The sequence below is a fragment of the Cynocephalus volans genome, chromosome 2 (genome assembly GCF_027409185.1).
Source record: "Cynocephalus volans isolate mCynVol1 chromosome 2, mCynVol1.pri, whole genome shotgun sequence".
Classification (NCBI taxonomy): Eukaryota; Metazoa; Chordata; class Mammalia; order Dermoptera; family Cynocephalidae; genus Cynocephalus; species Cynocephalus volans.
In genome coordinates this window covers 32,649,311-32,666,443 of record NC_084461.1, presented here as the reverse complement: position 1 = coordinate 32,666,443, position 17,133 = coordinate 32,649,311, and positions in this window count along the sequence as shown.

Sequence of the window (17,133 nt, the reverse complement as noted above, 5' to 3'; positions counted from 1 at the left end):
CTATATAGTCTCTGTTGTAAGATAAAAAATTGTAACACAGCAAGGTTGCTGGCTCAAAGACAGACAAGTTACTGATTGATATGTAAAGATACTAGGAAATTGCTGTAAGAAGAGAATGTTTGCTAAAATCAAGCTTTTGTTAGTGGATTGACTTAATTGCATTATAGAATGGCACCTTACTGAATGTTACCAGCTTCTATTGTTAAACTGTATTTAGCAAAACCCCCACCTATGTTCTCTTCCTGTAACTTCCTGGTCTGGAGAATAAATGCAGGAAGAGAACCCCAATTCATGGTTAATTTCCCAAATGGAAGGAATGCCTCTGTCTTGAGAGTTCCAGGAGATTTACCCCTTTTCGGGGCCTCTCACTGCTCAGAAGAGATGGGCTTTGATTAATCTTTGGTGGCTCCATCACCCAGGGGAAAAGGGGTGACAAGTCCATGGGAGGCAAAGCAACATCCACCCCCTTGCCAACTCCAGTAAAAGATTTACTTGGAAGTCTATAGAGCTGGGTGCCTGGTATCTACCCCTTCTGTGAGTTCTCATGCTGCAAGGATGTCACTCAGAGCCAGGAGCGTGTCACATGCAGAAGTGCATTTGAGGGCATGTGTGTGTGTCTGTGTGTGTATGATATAAGTTCTTCTTTTAGCAACTCTCATGAAACCACTTGAATTGGCCAATGTCAATACTTTCTTGAAGGACAGCCATGAAGGCTTTTCTGTGTTTTCTTTGAATCGACAGCCTCAATTTTGTTCTGCTCATGGCCAACACAGGGTCCTAGGAATAAAGCTCCCTGGCTAGTAACTCCCTTCCTTCCACCCCACCATATTGTCTCCCCTTGACACTTGATAATCCATTGAGGCTAACTCTGTGTCAGGTATTTCCCCACGTCCCACCTCCATCTCAGAGATCTGACCAATATTAGCCAGTGAACCAGAATGACGCCTCCACCCTGTTTCCTCCACACATCCTCCACAGGGCTGCCAGCATGGCCTTGACGACATAGAAAACTGGGGCCGGCCCCGTGGCTCACTCAGGAGAGTGTGGCACTGGTAGCATTGAGGCTGTGGGTTCAGATCCTATATAGGGATGGCCGGTGTGCTCACTGGCTGAGCTTGGTGTGGACGACACCAAGCCAAGGGTTATGATCCCCTTACTGGTCAAATAAAAAAAGAAAAAAAAGAAAACTGACCTCATCCTCACTGTTTGGAATCTGGGTTGGTTACCATTGCATGGAATCTAGGGGCTCTGAGGTTTGTTCCTTGCTACCATCTGGGCATATCTTGAGCTATTCTTTTCCCATCCATTTCCAAATGTGCACTTTACCTCTCCTCTCCTCAAGACGCACTTTGCTCTTTTTCCTCTGTGCTTTGTCCATGCTTTTCCCTCTCTCAGATTTATCATCCCACTCTAGCTGGAACAAAAGCCTTCTGGTTATTCTTCAGTACTCAGTGTTGCTGTGTTCACATTAGTGTGCCTATTCCTGACTGTTATGCCCATAACAGAGCAGAATTCATTGCATCCTCTTTTGAAGCTTTCTTCTTGCTATATTGAAGTTAAATTGTGTATTTGTTAAAATATTTGTCTTTCTCAATTTAGAAACTATAAGGTCTTAAAGTCCTGGGGCAGGTTTCTATTTATCTTGTTGTTATGAAATCTGGCATAGTGCTTGGAACAAATACTATTGGGAGAACGGGATAATCATTTAGAAAAAAGGTAATATTTAATCCATACTTCACACTATATCAAAAAATGAATTCCAAATGCATCACAGATCTAAACACAAAGATAATACTATGCTGGATCTAAAAAAAAAAATTGAATTTCTCTTCCCTACAACCTGCATGTAGGGAAAAACTCTAAATCTGACTCAAAATCCTGATGCAACAAAAGAAATGTAAATGAATTTGACATGAAAAAGAAAAAAACGTTTGCATGGCAAAAATCACAAGAAGCAGATTCACAATACAAATTAAAAAACAGAAGAAACATATTTACAGCATATATTTCACATAAAGTCCTAATATCCTTAGTCAATTTTAAAAAATGATTAAAATTGAGGAAAGAAATGATGGCACATGCCCACACTGAAACAATATGCAGCTTTAAGCTACAATAAAACAGAGCAGTGTAAACTAATATGGAGTAAATTCTTATACAGTTAAGCAAAAAAGAGCAAAGTGTAGGAGTCACTGTACGATACCTCCTATTTTTTTTTTTAATGAGAAAAGAGAAAGTGTGTGGGGGGAGAATGAAAAATATACATCTATTTGCATTGCTTTGCAAAAAAATAGTGCAGGAAGAATAAAACATAGGATAATCTGATAACTATGAGGGTGATGTTTGAATAGAGAGAAAGGGATCGGGATATGGGTAGCAAGTAGATGGGTTTATATTTTTACATTGTTTGGATTTTGGAAATGTGTTAGTATTTTTCATACCAAATATATATTTAAATCAACAATAATGAGAGAACCATAAACTGTAATATAAATGGAGATGAATGAACTTTTTTTAAAAAAAATAGAAAACATAACGGCACTGAAGTGAAAAAAAATGAACACTATTACCTTTTTAATACAGTGCTTTGACTGTATATGTAGTCAGTCTAAAGACAAAAAGAACTACAAAATAGTTTTGTAGTCTACTGAGTAGGTTTGTTACTCAAAGTTGGAGGGTTGGTATATATGAACCTAATTTCTGTGCATAGTAGGATTGAACAAATAAGCAAATACATCAATGATATTAAGAGTCAGGTTTTTTTATTTTTGTAAAAGGGAATTAGAAATGTGAAAATAAGAAAAATTAGAATAACCCCTGTGGTATTGTCTTGGAACTGAAGTTATCTGCATGAATTCCTAAGTTTCTATAAAATAAATATAAATCTAGGTATATAGAAAGAGATAGGTACAGTATGTATTTATATATTCACATCTATATCTATATATTTTATGCTTTATCCACTAAAGTGTCAGGTCTGCCGCTGGCCGACCCGAACAGCCCTAGCCTCGTTCCTTTTGGTGGGCGAGCGAATGGCCCACACTCCTCTTTCCCTCCAGTCCCCTTGAAAGGAGATGGGGGAAGAGAGCCGTGAAGAGAGGTGAGCACAGCCACCCGCCCCAACCAGCCCGTTAAAGGACACTCAGACGTGGCGGGGATTCTGTCGAGCAGTTCCTTTTATTATCACACAAGCACTTGCTTTTATAGGCAGATGGGGAGGGGAGGTTTTTAACATAATCCAATCAGCTTAAAGGTCAAGAGCATGCATCGTGGCTCAGTGCCTAGCTATTGCAACCACACAGTGGTCATGAGCGCGGAAGCGTGTATTTGGCCAATAAGGGCTAAGGCAAGGTTCCCGCAGACACTCTCACCCTACTTCCTCCCGGCAGCCAGCCGTCTTAGGCTGCCACATTAGTACGCCCTTGTGGGCCCATAATGGCGCCACTTGTAATGTCACTTAAGGTGGCGTTAGTTTTTAAGGCCCGACACTAATGAAGGACAACAAACAATGGAACTTCATCAACAATAAACATACCTAGCAATTATATCTTGGTTTCTAATACCATTCCTCACTCAAAGTGTTCCTTGAGAAATTGTAGATTTTGAGACTGGCACAGGGAAAGTACAAGATGATCCTGGAACATTACATTCAAAGAAGAAATAGGAAGCTCTAAAATAATGGAACTTCTACAAGAGCAAAAAAATAAATGATGATCATAGTAGGTCATATCTTATTAAATAAATGAGAATCCAGGAGTGAATACTAATAATAGACATAATAGATAGATAGGTAGATAGACTGGCTGAAGGCAAATTAAAAATAGAATGTCATATATGAAATGGAGGAAGAAGGTTGGATTTAAAAAATTTATAGTTTGCCACCATCAGAGCAATAATTGATTCAGACAAGAATGACAAAGGATGATAAAATGCGAGTGGGAGCTTAATAAGGAACAGGATGCTTATACAGTTTCAAAATATCTCCACACAAATTATTTACCAATTATAGGGGGAAAAGAGTAACTATTCAGTTGAGAATCCTGGTGGACACAGCCTGGACTAAATGATCAAACTTAATATCACCAATTATGGGACAATCTTACATCATGTGCCTCTTGCTGTGAGTCACTGAAATAGAAATGACACCACCTTTGCATTATTTCTGCCACAATGCCATTACTTGAAGTACACGTATAATGAGAAAACATCACACAAATCCAAACTGAGAGCCATCCCACAAAATAAATGGCCTGCATGCTTCCAAATGTGAGTGACATGAAAGACAAGAAAGGCTGAGAAATCAATCCTTACTGAAGGAGATGGAGTAGTAAGGATAATTAAATGCCACGCGTGATCCTGGCTTGGCTCCTGCCCCAGCAAAAATAGCATTATTAGTACCTAGGATATTACTGGGACAATTGGTGAAATTAGAGTAAGGTCTAGAGATAAGGTAACGCTATTGCATGAATGTTAAATGTTACCTCCATAATGAAGACTAATCATTTAACTGGGAGATGTAACAACTGAAATATAATAATTGGCAATGTGTATGCATGCAATGACATGGACTCAAAGAATATAGCCCCCAAATGCAGAGAACTACAAGAAAAAATGGAATAATTTTAGGAGAGTTTTAGAAACTTTCCAATAAAAAATTTCCAACATTTATAAAAGTAGGACGTTTTGGTACCCATCCCCCTCCCAGCCTCAATGATTATCAACTCCTGGGCAGTCTTTCTTCCTTTGTACCCCCAGGGACCCACTTTCCATCACCTGCCACCAAAATAATTTTGAAGCAAATCCCAGGTATCATAGCACTTCATCTGTAGATATCTCAGAATGCATCTTTAAAAGTCTCTCTTTTTACATAGCACACATTCCTAAATCAACAGTAACTACTTAATGTAATCAAATATTCATTGTTCAGAACTCTCTGATGGGGATATAAGATTTTTAAGAGTTTGGTTGAATTGCCCTACCTAAAATTTTAACGCTCCTGATGCCTGACCTTTTATATCTTGTCCACTGTCTTATTTTCCTTTGTAACTCTTATCACTAACACACCACATATTTGATTTACCTATTTCATTAGTCACCTGACTCTTTCACTAGGACATAAGTTCTGGGAGAGCAGGTGTTTTGTTTGTTGTTCACTGCTCTATCCTCAGTAAACAGTGCTTTGCATATAATTAGCTATCAATATAATTACTGCATAAATGAACAACTTTGGGGTGAGCAAGCAAATGCTGTTTGCTAATGCATTATGAGGAGGTACAAAAATAATAGATGGGCCGGAGCCTTGTGATGCCTGGTAAAACGCTTCCTCCCTGCTACAATGGGCACAGCTATGTAAAGGATGCAGAAGTGTACAAGCATGCAATGCTTAAAAAAAAAAAAATTGTAGACAGAAGACATATGATGGTGCAAAGCAGAATCCAGGGGCCCACTTTCATCCTATAGACATGGAAGGACTTTCTCTGTCTGTTTGAGTTGTACTGAAATCATTGATTAAAGCCAGCCCTGTTTTGAGGATAGGGAGTGAAATGATGACTTCTGGGGGGTAGTGCACCCACCCCTTGCCAGAGCTGATGTTTCAAGGGGGCAGAATTGCAAGCTGTCCTCAGCTTTTCCTTGGGGAGACTGTGGAAAAATCCCTCATTCTATTTTATGGTTCTTATTCAGGATTATAATCTAAACTTTAGAGATTCATGCCTTCAGTGAAGACTTGGAAACCCAAAGGGGCATAAGCTGTTTGGACACTAGAATCATTTTATGAATAGGAAATCTTCTAAAGAGGCTGAGCAATAATCATGGGTCATTTTCCCTTGGGAGTTGGCTTTCAGAGTTCCTGAGCTTAGGACACTAGCTAGAAATTTTCCTCTTGTACCTGGGGACACAGGGCATGGGGATGTCAATAGGAGGTAATCAAAGGCAGTAAGAAAGGTGTGGCAACAGAAATTCAAGAGAGGATCCACAAAAGGGAGAGGAATCCAAGTCACTTCAAGATGGAGCTGTCATTGATGTGATTTCCTAAGGTTCCTACCACGAAGATAGGAGAAGTTCATTCTGTCTTCCAGGCAGGGAGGGTGGTTGATTACATGGAGAGAGCACGGTCAAGGACCAGCCCACCAATCCCTCTTTCCCACTGCCTGGGTTAGGGAGGGTGAGCACAGAATATCTAATCAGCATGAACTGAGGCAGGTGGGACAGAGGACGAGAAGGAACAGACAGAAGAGAAGGCAGGTAGGATCCTGTTTCTTACCACTTCCCAAGCTCACAGCCAGTGCCTTCCCTGCACTGCCAGCTCACCTGGTGTCACGAGGGCCATTGAGTCCCTCAGCAGTGCAAAGCCCAGGGCTGGGCTCCACAGCTTCTAGGAGTGAGCATGTCTGGGCAGCAGGTGCTGCTTCTAGTGGGTTTCCTCCTCCCTGGGGTTCTCCTCTCAGAGGCCGCCAGAATCCTGACAGCATCCACAGTGGATGAGTGCTTGGCCAGAGAATCAAGAAGCAGGTGCGTCCCAAGCATCAGCACCTGGCTACCGGCAAAGAGCGCTTGGCCAAGGGGTCATCCATGTAGTTTTCCAAGCTGGGCTTGTGTCTGGATGGGAGGAGGGAGAGACTGGTGGGGCTGAGAGCAGCCTCCAACCAGGGTAGATAAGATAGTTCTGGAGAAAATGGAAGCATTCTTTCCTCTGTCTTTTCCTGCTCTGGATATGCTCCCTGTTGTGCAGGGCTGAGGCCAGAAGTTTATTTCCGGGCCAGAGCATGAGACCCGGGCCACTGTCTTTATGATTCTGGTGGCACATTCAGGTGCTTGTCCTAATGGCCCAGTAGTTGCCAACAGATATTGTAGCAAACATTTTCAGGCTCTTGGAGGCTGAGGAAAAGTGCTCCTAGGTGCAGCATAGCAAACTGGAAGTGTTTTTGTTCACAGGAAACCTGGAAAACTGACTGGGCTGGAGGAGAGTGCCCCAGGACAGTGGGGTCCCCTGGAGCCCTGCTGTCTTTAACCCGAGCTGCTTTTGAAGGACAAGGGGGGCAGTTAATTTTTCATTTTTGTCTCCACTTTTACTTTTTTATTTTGCCTCCAAAGGATTAGAAGATAAGACAAAATATGCCAAGATAAGGGGTTATTATAGGATGGAGCTTCCTCAAGACTTTTCTTCAGCCCATTCTGAAAGCATAGTGAACCCCTTAGAGGAATTTAAGATCGTTGAGAACTGAGAGCTAGAGGGAACCAAAGAGTTGATCTAATTCAGCTGCCCCCATTTGATTTCCTGGGAAACAGAGGGGCAGGGAAGGGAGGCGCTTTTTGCAGGAGCCCACTCTGCCTCCCTGATGGCACATGAGGAATTCACTCCGGGTTTCTCACCCTGGGACCACCCTCTCCACAGCCTCCACTCTCAAGCCCTTTGCAGTGGGGAGTTTTTAAAACACAGTTTTAGAAACCCTGTAACTCTATGTTAAACGTTTCCCCCCCCTGATCATTAGCAGAAATGAAGCAAAAGAGCTTCTTTATCTCTTCAGTTACACTGTTCCCTTGCCTCAGACTCCACAAGGGAGCTGCTGTGGCTTTTGAGGTGCTGGAATCCCTGCCTTTGCCCTGGAATGCACCTGGCATGCCAAGAACCACCATGAACGTGTGTGGCCACCCCTTCTCCCCATGTCCAACATGGGTGAAATGTGAGCAAGAATGGGCAGGCTGAGGGGGAGGGGATTTTCACCTTATATATCCCTTGTTACTCATAACACACAAGCATGAATGTTAAAAAACAGCCAGTCCCGCAGACACATACTATTTCTCTAGCTCCATAGCCCCACTCCCAGTCTAATCATCATGGGACCTTCAGCTCCCAAATAAGCCCTGCTCTTAACTTTTGGCCATTGCCATTTCTTTAATGATCTGGCTTTCTGTGCTGCTGCAACCCTCAGATTCAGGAAAAATGCCCTATGTTGGAGACTGGTCTAGAAGAAGACATTGGTGTGTTGGAACTTGTACCTCTCTTGAGGATCGAGCTTATCTCTTAGCATCCCTGGATGGTTCTGGAGCGGATGGCATCCCAGTGTCTCTCATAGAGCTGGGATCCTGCAGGCGCATCCCACAGGCCCCACAGTTGTCCTGAATGTATTAATTCAACATAATGCAAAATTTAGTCCTAAAAGTGTAATTTCCTGCCAAATATGTTTCAACCTCAAGGATTTCGGCTGTAAGTGTTTGCTCTACATTCTTCCCCTCCCTCCAATGGCCATTTCCTGGACTCATTCTTTTAGCTCCTATATTTTGACCTCCTACAATAGCATACACTTCCAAGGAGAAGGACTTCAGAAATAGCTCTGACCGATAGTTCACTAAGACACCTTCACACTCACATACACAGAATTGTGCCATATTTTCCACCATTTAAATTATTTCTTCTGGACACAATATCTCCATAAGGCCCCAGGTAAAATGCAGCATATACCTTAGAATGTGAAACCCCTAAGGTCAAAGAACAAAGAAGCTCATCAAGCTGACTTGGAGACCACAAATCACTGAAGGAATTTTTGATGGAGATTTGCCACAGATAAGGGATTTAGTCAGTAAAGGTATAGGTACCAGGGCTGGGACTGACCCAAAGTGAGAGGGAAGGACTGGAGAATCTTGTGTTCATCTGCTCATGGTCCAGCTTCCTGTTTCCCAGCCCCTTCTCTCCTGAATCTCCTCCTAACCCCCAACCTCTCTCATCTTCAGACATTCTATTCTCATCTTTACAAAAACGAAGTTGTGTATTGTTCCTAGGTGGAAGCCATTATCTACTAATGACCAGGTGTCTCAGAATCTTCAAGACCATGGCCATCAGGTGACCAAGTTCCTTAATGGAGGAATTTTTCTGACCCTAGATGTCTTTTACTAATTATTGAATCCTTATATCTAGACACACAGCACAATGTCTTTCATATAGAACTGCTTAGCAAAAGTCTTTTTTGGATATAATTATACTGAAAAAATTTAAAGAGTGTGTATGTGCACGTGCTTTTTGTGTGCACATGCTTGTGCATTTTGTGTTCTTTTATGAGATGGCCAGCCAGGTGTGGCCACAAGAGGAGACAGAGGAACAGCTCAGGTAAACAAAACTTATTATACTCACAGGTCCTAGAGACAGGATGCATGGAACACCATGCAGGACCACATGGGAGAGACACAAAGATGGTCAGGAGGTAGAAGACAGGATTGAGAGTAAAGCATTAGGTCAGAGCCTTTAGCAGAGTTTCCAAGGGAAAGGCAAGCTGGGCAGGTGAACACTTTAGGATGGGTTAGTTTGGTGAGCTTTGGGCTACGGAGATGGTCTCTAGCTGTCTGATACTTGGATGATTAAAGCAGCAGTATATTGCTCCTGGGGCACATGGGCCAGATAGAGGAGGTGTGGCTCTGGGTTGGTTAGAATACCTAACAAAAGCATGCTCCCAGCTGGGCTCTAAGAATTGCTTTGCCTGGAGAGGGGCAGTCAGTCCCCAGCCAGAAAGGGAGTTTTAAGATGTCAAAACATTACAATCTACAAAAAATCTAAAAATACATATACCATACAGTGTGCGTGTGCATGTGTGCACACTTGTGTGTGTGTATATGTGTTTATCCTAAGTACTGGAAATCTTATCAGGCTCTGCAGATCCAGTCTTCCATGCCATGCCTCCATATTTTACCTCTTTACCTGGATGTCACTCCATTTCAGGCAACACTTCACACATTATTTATTGATCAGTTCAAGAAATACTATTTTATGATATGGCTTAAATTTGTATTGAACAGAAGTGTTCAGCCATATTTAAAACTTCTATTGTAAAAGAATAGCTGTTTTCCACATCTCATAGGTTAGTTTCTACTCTTGTTATGAGGCCTGAAATTTAAGGAAGCTTTGCCAGAGAGCCTCTTATTTATGGACTAGGATCAGAATCAATCATTGAGATGGCTTCATATTCTGGAAAAATCAGTGGCTTCCTATGAGTTGCGCATAGTAACATCAGAAGTTCTTAATTGAGCCATTAAATCAAAAGAACTTTAGCTAAAATGAAGCTGGTCAATTTTGTCAACTTTTCTCTGTTGACAGATAAGAACACAGAGGCCAAGAGAACTTAGATAATTTGTTTACTGTCACATGGAAGGTTAATAACAGAGTTGAGTGAATCTGAGACTTTAAGCTCTGGGTTGCTTAATTTGAAATTGTTGAGGCTTAGATTTTTTAAAAAATTGAAAAATTAAGCATCTTTTATGAAGAGAAGTCTGATCAATTATAAAACTCTGAAGGTGAACTTCAGGCTTTGTTATTTTTCAGACAGTTTTAAAGCACTTTCAATCACCTACTAGACTGGGTTTCATACTGTCGGTTGAATATCATTTATATACATATCCCTTCCTATCTGCCTTGACCAACAGTCTGACTGAACAGTGGTAGAATATGATCTTCTCATTTTGGTGGTTCTCATGGCCTTTGAAAATTGCCAAAATCTACAGACTCTCTACCTCTTTAACAAAACATGCACGCCAAAATCTACAAACAGGGGGTTCAAGGAGTCTCTCAATTTTTTTCTCGGTTTCATGTTTTAATAGTTCAGTTTCTTTCAATATTATCCTATCATTGGACATTTCTGAGATTTTTAAAATGATATATTCATTCTTTTTTGTGTTGAAACTTGGGTAGAGGTCTGCAAATAAGAAAAACATGATTGAATTATTTTTGCTGTCCTGGCACCTAACTCAGTGTAAAGAAACATTTGAACTAATTATTATATACCTGTTTAGATCACTTCCTTATATTGGTTATTTATTAAAATTTAAATAAATAAATGACTTCAGAGATATTGAAGTAGCAAAGGTTTCTAATACTCAGATGAAGTATTCCTCCAACCAATAACTGAAATCACAAGTAAAAGATAACACCATAAAGAGAAATTAATTGTCTTAATTCTGTTTCCCTTTTTCCTAAAATATCATGCCCTACCGCTCTGTCTACCAGACAGGCATTCCCCAGATGACAGGTCCTTTTTGTTTCTGGGGACTGGCCCAGTTACATCCATGATTCTCAGGGGTTTGCACAAACACTCAGATCAGATCCTGGCTAGAGAAACCTTCTCCTGACCAGAAAACTTTCACCCCTTCCAGCAGGGTCAGTTCTGGCTTCTTTGGGTGAGTAGGTAGGAAGGAAGATCAGCAGCTAATATAAACAAGCCCCTAACCTGGAATTTAGGCTTTTGGATTGGACTACTGGGCTTCTCTATAAATAGTGCTCACACTGGCCCTGGGAAGTTAAATGTACAGTATCTTCATCTGTTGTCAACAATGTGAAGTCAATTTCATATTGTTGGGGTTTATGGAACTTAATAAAATGCAATCACCTTTCTTCTGAATATCAGAATATCTGCTGAATATCAGAACCCATGAGAGATCATTACAGGAGTTAGACAAATGATGGTCAAAATGTCACAATATCAGGCTGACTGAAGAACTTATCATTAGATCTGCACTAAGTATCAAAAAATTGAGTCAAGGAAAAGTGTTTCTGGTGCGCAGGTCCTGCTGCTCTCCACTCCGAAACCAAAGACTCACCAGTCCCAAATGCTGGTGCAATGTAGGAATTTTGTTATCAGACATCCGAGGAGACAGACTACAACTGTTTCCTTGTCTGTCTGAGGTTTGGTGGGGGGGGGGGGGGGGACGTATATAATACAAAAGGACAAAGAGAGAAATGGAGTAAAAAATGCATCAAGGATGGGGTTGGTGACTATGTGCAGATCAGCATGTCTTAATCTCTGACCTCGGGCTCAGTCCTGTAAAGCCTGGAGTCAGACCTCTTATCTCTGGCTTTATCTATCTGTGAAGCTGGAGTCAGACTTCTTGGCTCTGGGCTTTATCTCCTTCCCAGAACATCTGCAGCTTCTGAAATGACGGTTAGTTTTGCAAGTTACTGAGTTATGGCCTTGTATTAATACTCTTATGAAATACAGTGACTGTTCATTGTTCAGGCAGAGCTCTCTCCTCAGCATTAAACTCTGACATGGCTGCCCTTATGCTAAGCTAGTACTTGTGATGCTCTGTCCAACTCCCCACTGTTAACAGTTTCACCCATATCTATGGACAGGGGCTAATAGACCCTTCAAGCTTCTTCCTGCTGGAATAAGGCAGAGAGAAAAGGGTTAATTTGGAATGGAACTGTTGACGTGATGTAGGACATAGTTTTTGGTACCTGGCTAGAGTGGTGGAGGGACCAAGGGCATTTGTTTATCTATTGTTTTAACAGTTGATTTACAACAGGTCATAGTGCATATAATACAGAGCTTAAGCCTAAGGGAAAGAACAGAAATGCTGATGAATTTAATAATAATAATTTGGAATGCAGATCAAAATAGATTTTTTTTTTTAATCCCCAAAGTAACCAACTACATAAGTCCTTGACGGGGTCAGTGGTCCACACTTCTTGTAACCATTTTGTATATGCAAATATTTTATTTACTGGGGTCTCAACTTCTCCCAAGGTATTAATGTAAACACAACATGTGGTGTTTGCTAAGGCCTAAACCTTTTCCTGTTCTGCCAGAAGAAAATCTGAAGCCATGTAGTATAGTTATCTAATATTACTTGGTGGCTTATTCAGAGTTAGCAAGCTATACATTAATTGATACGTTAATAATTTTAAGAACTTACATGAATTCTTTGTTTAAGAACTGGATGTCTCACCCAAGTCATGAGGCCCATCGCCCCTTCAAAGCTGTGAATAATTTTAGAGAACTGCTTGTGTAGCCAAGACATCATTTCCCTCCTTTTGATCAAAACATTCCTCGTGAAAGCACTGATGATCAGTTTTCTGATTGAAAAGGTCTTACTTCTCTTTGTGTTGATCCCCCAGCACTGGGAAGCCCATTTTCAGGTTGACCGATCCCATGGTGCTGGGAAAGTTTATTCCTAATTATTCATGTCCCAAGTCAGTGGGAAAGACGAAACAGCAGTTAGACCAAATTAGGGCAAAATGCAGTGGGGTCAGGAACTTAGAAGAGATATGCTATTTTATAATCAATGTTAGCAATTGCATCCTATTATAAAGAGAGAGCAAATTCTTACTGTACTTATGCAAATAACTGTATTGTCATAAAAATCATTAGGATACTCACAGGTTTTAAATTTTGGAGGAATCAAATACAGGAAAAAAAACAAATCCCTCCATCTTTGTTCATAAAAGTATATTTTGCCAAATTGTTGTAATTTATAGGTGGCTTAAGAGAGTTTTACTTAAATCTGTAAACCAAAACATTTAAGTAAAGAACCAACAATGTTTTATGTAAAAGTCATAAAAGTATTATCTTTACAGTTATTCAAGCTTTGTGGTCAAATTTTGTTTTGTTTGCTCCTAATTAGTACATTTATAAACCTATCATATTTTATATTAGAGTTCTGCAAATTTTTTATTTTGTTCATTGATCTGAACATTATTTGCAACCTGTGTTTAGGAATACTTATTATAGTCTTTTTCATGAATCAGATTGAAGATGTCTTTAGAGAAAAATCAAAACTGTGGATGACAGAGACCCAGAAAAATCATGGCTAAAATCTGATAAAAACTTGTTGTAATCAACAGTTAACCAGGAAACTTGATTATCTCTATTGCATATACAATCTCAGGATAACCACCAGAATCTGACTGATAGGGTCACATCAGGACCATCAGACTTTTATAAATTTTATATAATCTTTGGAATATTCATATCAACAGTATATGTATGTAATTCTTCCCTTAAAGAAGATTTAATATAATAAGAAAATGTGACTGATAACAAAACAGATTTTAAGAATTTTATATAACATTCTAACATTTGTATAAACAACATATCCATAAATTAACTGAAAGAGGATCTAGTAACATTTATCATTTGACAATCCTTTTCTTACAATTTACCAAGTAAGTCCAAATATTTAATAAAGACTTAATATATCAAAAGAGGATCACAGGTCACTGTGAAATAATACTCATTTATTAAACCAAAGTGATGATCAGAGACTTCAAAAGCAACTCAGAAAGTCACTTGAATGTAAAAACCTTAACCCTTTTAAAGCTTAGTTTTTTCAAATAATCAAAAACCTAATAAAGACAATATTTTAGTGTCAGATGATAGCAGCAGAGTTATTTAAACCTTTTCAAGGATGGGAAAAGTGGGGGCTGCAAGCAAATATAGCCTGCAAATCATGTATAGAGAAATACAGTGAAAGATGAACTTCTGAGACATGAGTCTAAGAAGCTTCAAGGGGAAGATTTTACCATAAGAAATAAAATTTTTATTCTAAATGAAGACAGAATTCTTGACCTGAAAATAGGGAGATTAAATGAATCTCAGAAAAAATGTGATGAAAATAGAAACTGTAGTTTAGAAGATTGCTGTTAAAGAAACATTTTGGAATTAAAAATCAAAACCTCTTGCAATTTTACCAAGAGCAGGTCAGTACTTCAAGAAAAACTTGTTCTAACATGATGGTGGGGTGGGGAATTCAGTTCCTTATCAGTGTCTCTTAAAATCAAAGCTCAATCTTTAGAAAGGGTTAGAAATAATTTCCTTTTAATTATGGCCAACTTAATCACACACAATTTTTTAAAAATAAATTTACCTTTTACAACCATTATTACTACTTATTCAGACATTTTCATGACATGTCTTAGATTTTCTGTTTTGTCCTATATTTCCTTTTTCCTAAATGACCAGTCATTTTAAGGATAAAAATTTACTACATAAGATTCTTTGTTACATAAAATTATTCTCTTTTCTTTTAACTTTTCTAACCCAAACTACATCTTTATGTCCATAACTTTCTTCCCATTTTTTCTTCTCCTACTTATTGATTCCTTTCTATTTTGTTTTTATTTCCTTCCTAAATTTATCGCTTGAAATAACTTTTAATAAGCTCTGACTTTTCACTCTTAATAACCTTAACTTTAGTGAAAACCTAGGAAGCAAGCAATTTCTATTATGTATCAAAACATTTCATGAATACATATTTTATACTGTTTAAAAACATAGGTTTCAGTGTGGAACAGAATATATTTATTAACAAACACAAATATCTTTTGTTTCTTTAAAATAAGTCAAAAGCATATAAGCTTACACTATATTTAGTAGTTAATGTCTTAGTATTATATTTTATTAGGAAATGGTCTAGATATTCAATGAATATCATCATTTAATTTACCAAGTTTATTTATTTTTAACAATTACACCTAGATTGCTTATAAAAACTGAGATATTAGACAAAGCCAGTCATCCTTTTAAATTAATTTCATGTTAACCATTCTATAACCTGTGAATATCAAAGGCTCATCTAAGAAAGAACTTTAACGTTAAACATGTCGATGCTTTGTCAATAACTCAGAAGATACAGTTGCTTTCACTGTTTCTTCTATTGAAACAACAATATCAAGTTAGTTTCATTTATTAAAGAATTACACAAAGATCATTCTGTTGTAGGCTGGGTTTATAATTTTAACCTTAAAATTCCTTTAGTAGAGACAAATACAATTCTGTCTGACCAGTGAACCCAGGCAAAAATGCACGTTGACAATTCTGAAAACATTTTTATTTTTATTTTATCAATCAATTTAAATCCACCTTATTTATTAAAGAGCTTTCAGGTCATATGAACTAACAAAGCATTTCTGGCTGATTATGCTAGAGTTTATCATGTAAACACAACATACAGCGTAATGAATATACACATGTGTAAATACACTTATATATATATACATATATACAAATAAAGAAAGATCTTATAGCTTTTATTTTAGTCATGGGACAGTAATATGAACTTACCAGTTAATAAAAGAAAGTTGAATTCAAATTATACTTCAGACATAATGGGTCCTTTCACATGGCTTGACTTTATTTGCCCCGACAGGTAATCCAGCAAAGGCTGTGGACCAGACCTCAGGTAAAGCAATTTCACAGCAGCGTGATAGAGAAAGAAGGCTTTTAGCCCTTTGTCCCTTCAGTTTTAGTTTCAAATGAGTTCAGAGTTAAATTCTCAAATATTTTAACTTAGCTAGGACTGGCTGAATTGTATAAGAAAAATGAAATCTGTTAGTGGCCTTGTTTTTTTTTCTCTAGCAGGCTTTTCTTTTTCCTTATCTTGGCTGAAATGCCATAGAAAGTGAGTTTCTGTTTTAACACTTGCAGAAAATTCAGCAGAGAAAAAAATAAAAAGATAAAAGAACTTAAAGGCTCAGAATGTCCAATAAACAGTGTTTTTAATTCTGGTTCATCCTTTCTTTGCCAAGAAATTTTCTTTAGAAGAGGCTTTTGACAATCTTTTTTCCTTATGTGAAGGACTTTGAAGCTTTAAGACAGTTTCATGTTTGCTAAACTGCGCACACAGATAGACAAATTTTGTCCAGAGAGTTAGCCAGTTACAACTTTCTGGATTATAGTTTGTTTCTCAAGCTTGCGGAGAGAAACTCAGACCAATTCTGTAGGATGCATCCTAAGGAGGGGCACGGAGTCTCATTACTCATTTCAAGAAACATAAAACTTCAGAATCTAACACATACATGGGTCAAGCCATGTGGCAACAACAGCAAAAAACACTGTTCTAACACATTTCCACCATAGCACTGCTGCCCAATTCCTGAATCCTTTGCCTCAAAAACTCTAAGACAGCAAAATCTTCCCAGGAAGGGTGTCACAATTCCCAAGGACAGTTAACTTGCCCAAACACAAACCCACAATGGGCTTGGAGAGTTTTAAAGGGGGCCGAAGGCTGTCCAAGAGTTCTTAAAGTGAAGGCATGGGAAAAGTCTAAATTCCTCCCCAATAGTAGCATGAGCAGCAGCCAACGTGGGCAACACAGGACAGACAGGAGACACACAGATAGCCCATTCACACATGCTAATTGAAGTGCTTCACCAAAAAAAAGGTCAGTTTACGGTTTCACAAACGTCTTGTCCTGCACCCAAGGTACCTACCTGTAGCAGATGGCACAGACAGTGGACTCACTGGTGTGTACACCAGCTACTCACCTGATCTCAGAGCCCATTGGCTCCCTCAGAGCCCATCAGTTCTTTCCCTAATACTTTATCCTCCATCAATGAAGTGAAACAGTCAGCCAGCACCGAGGCTTAGAAAAAGG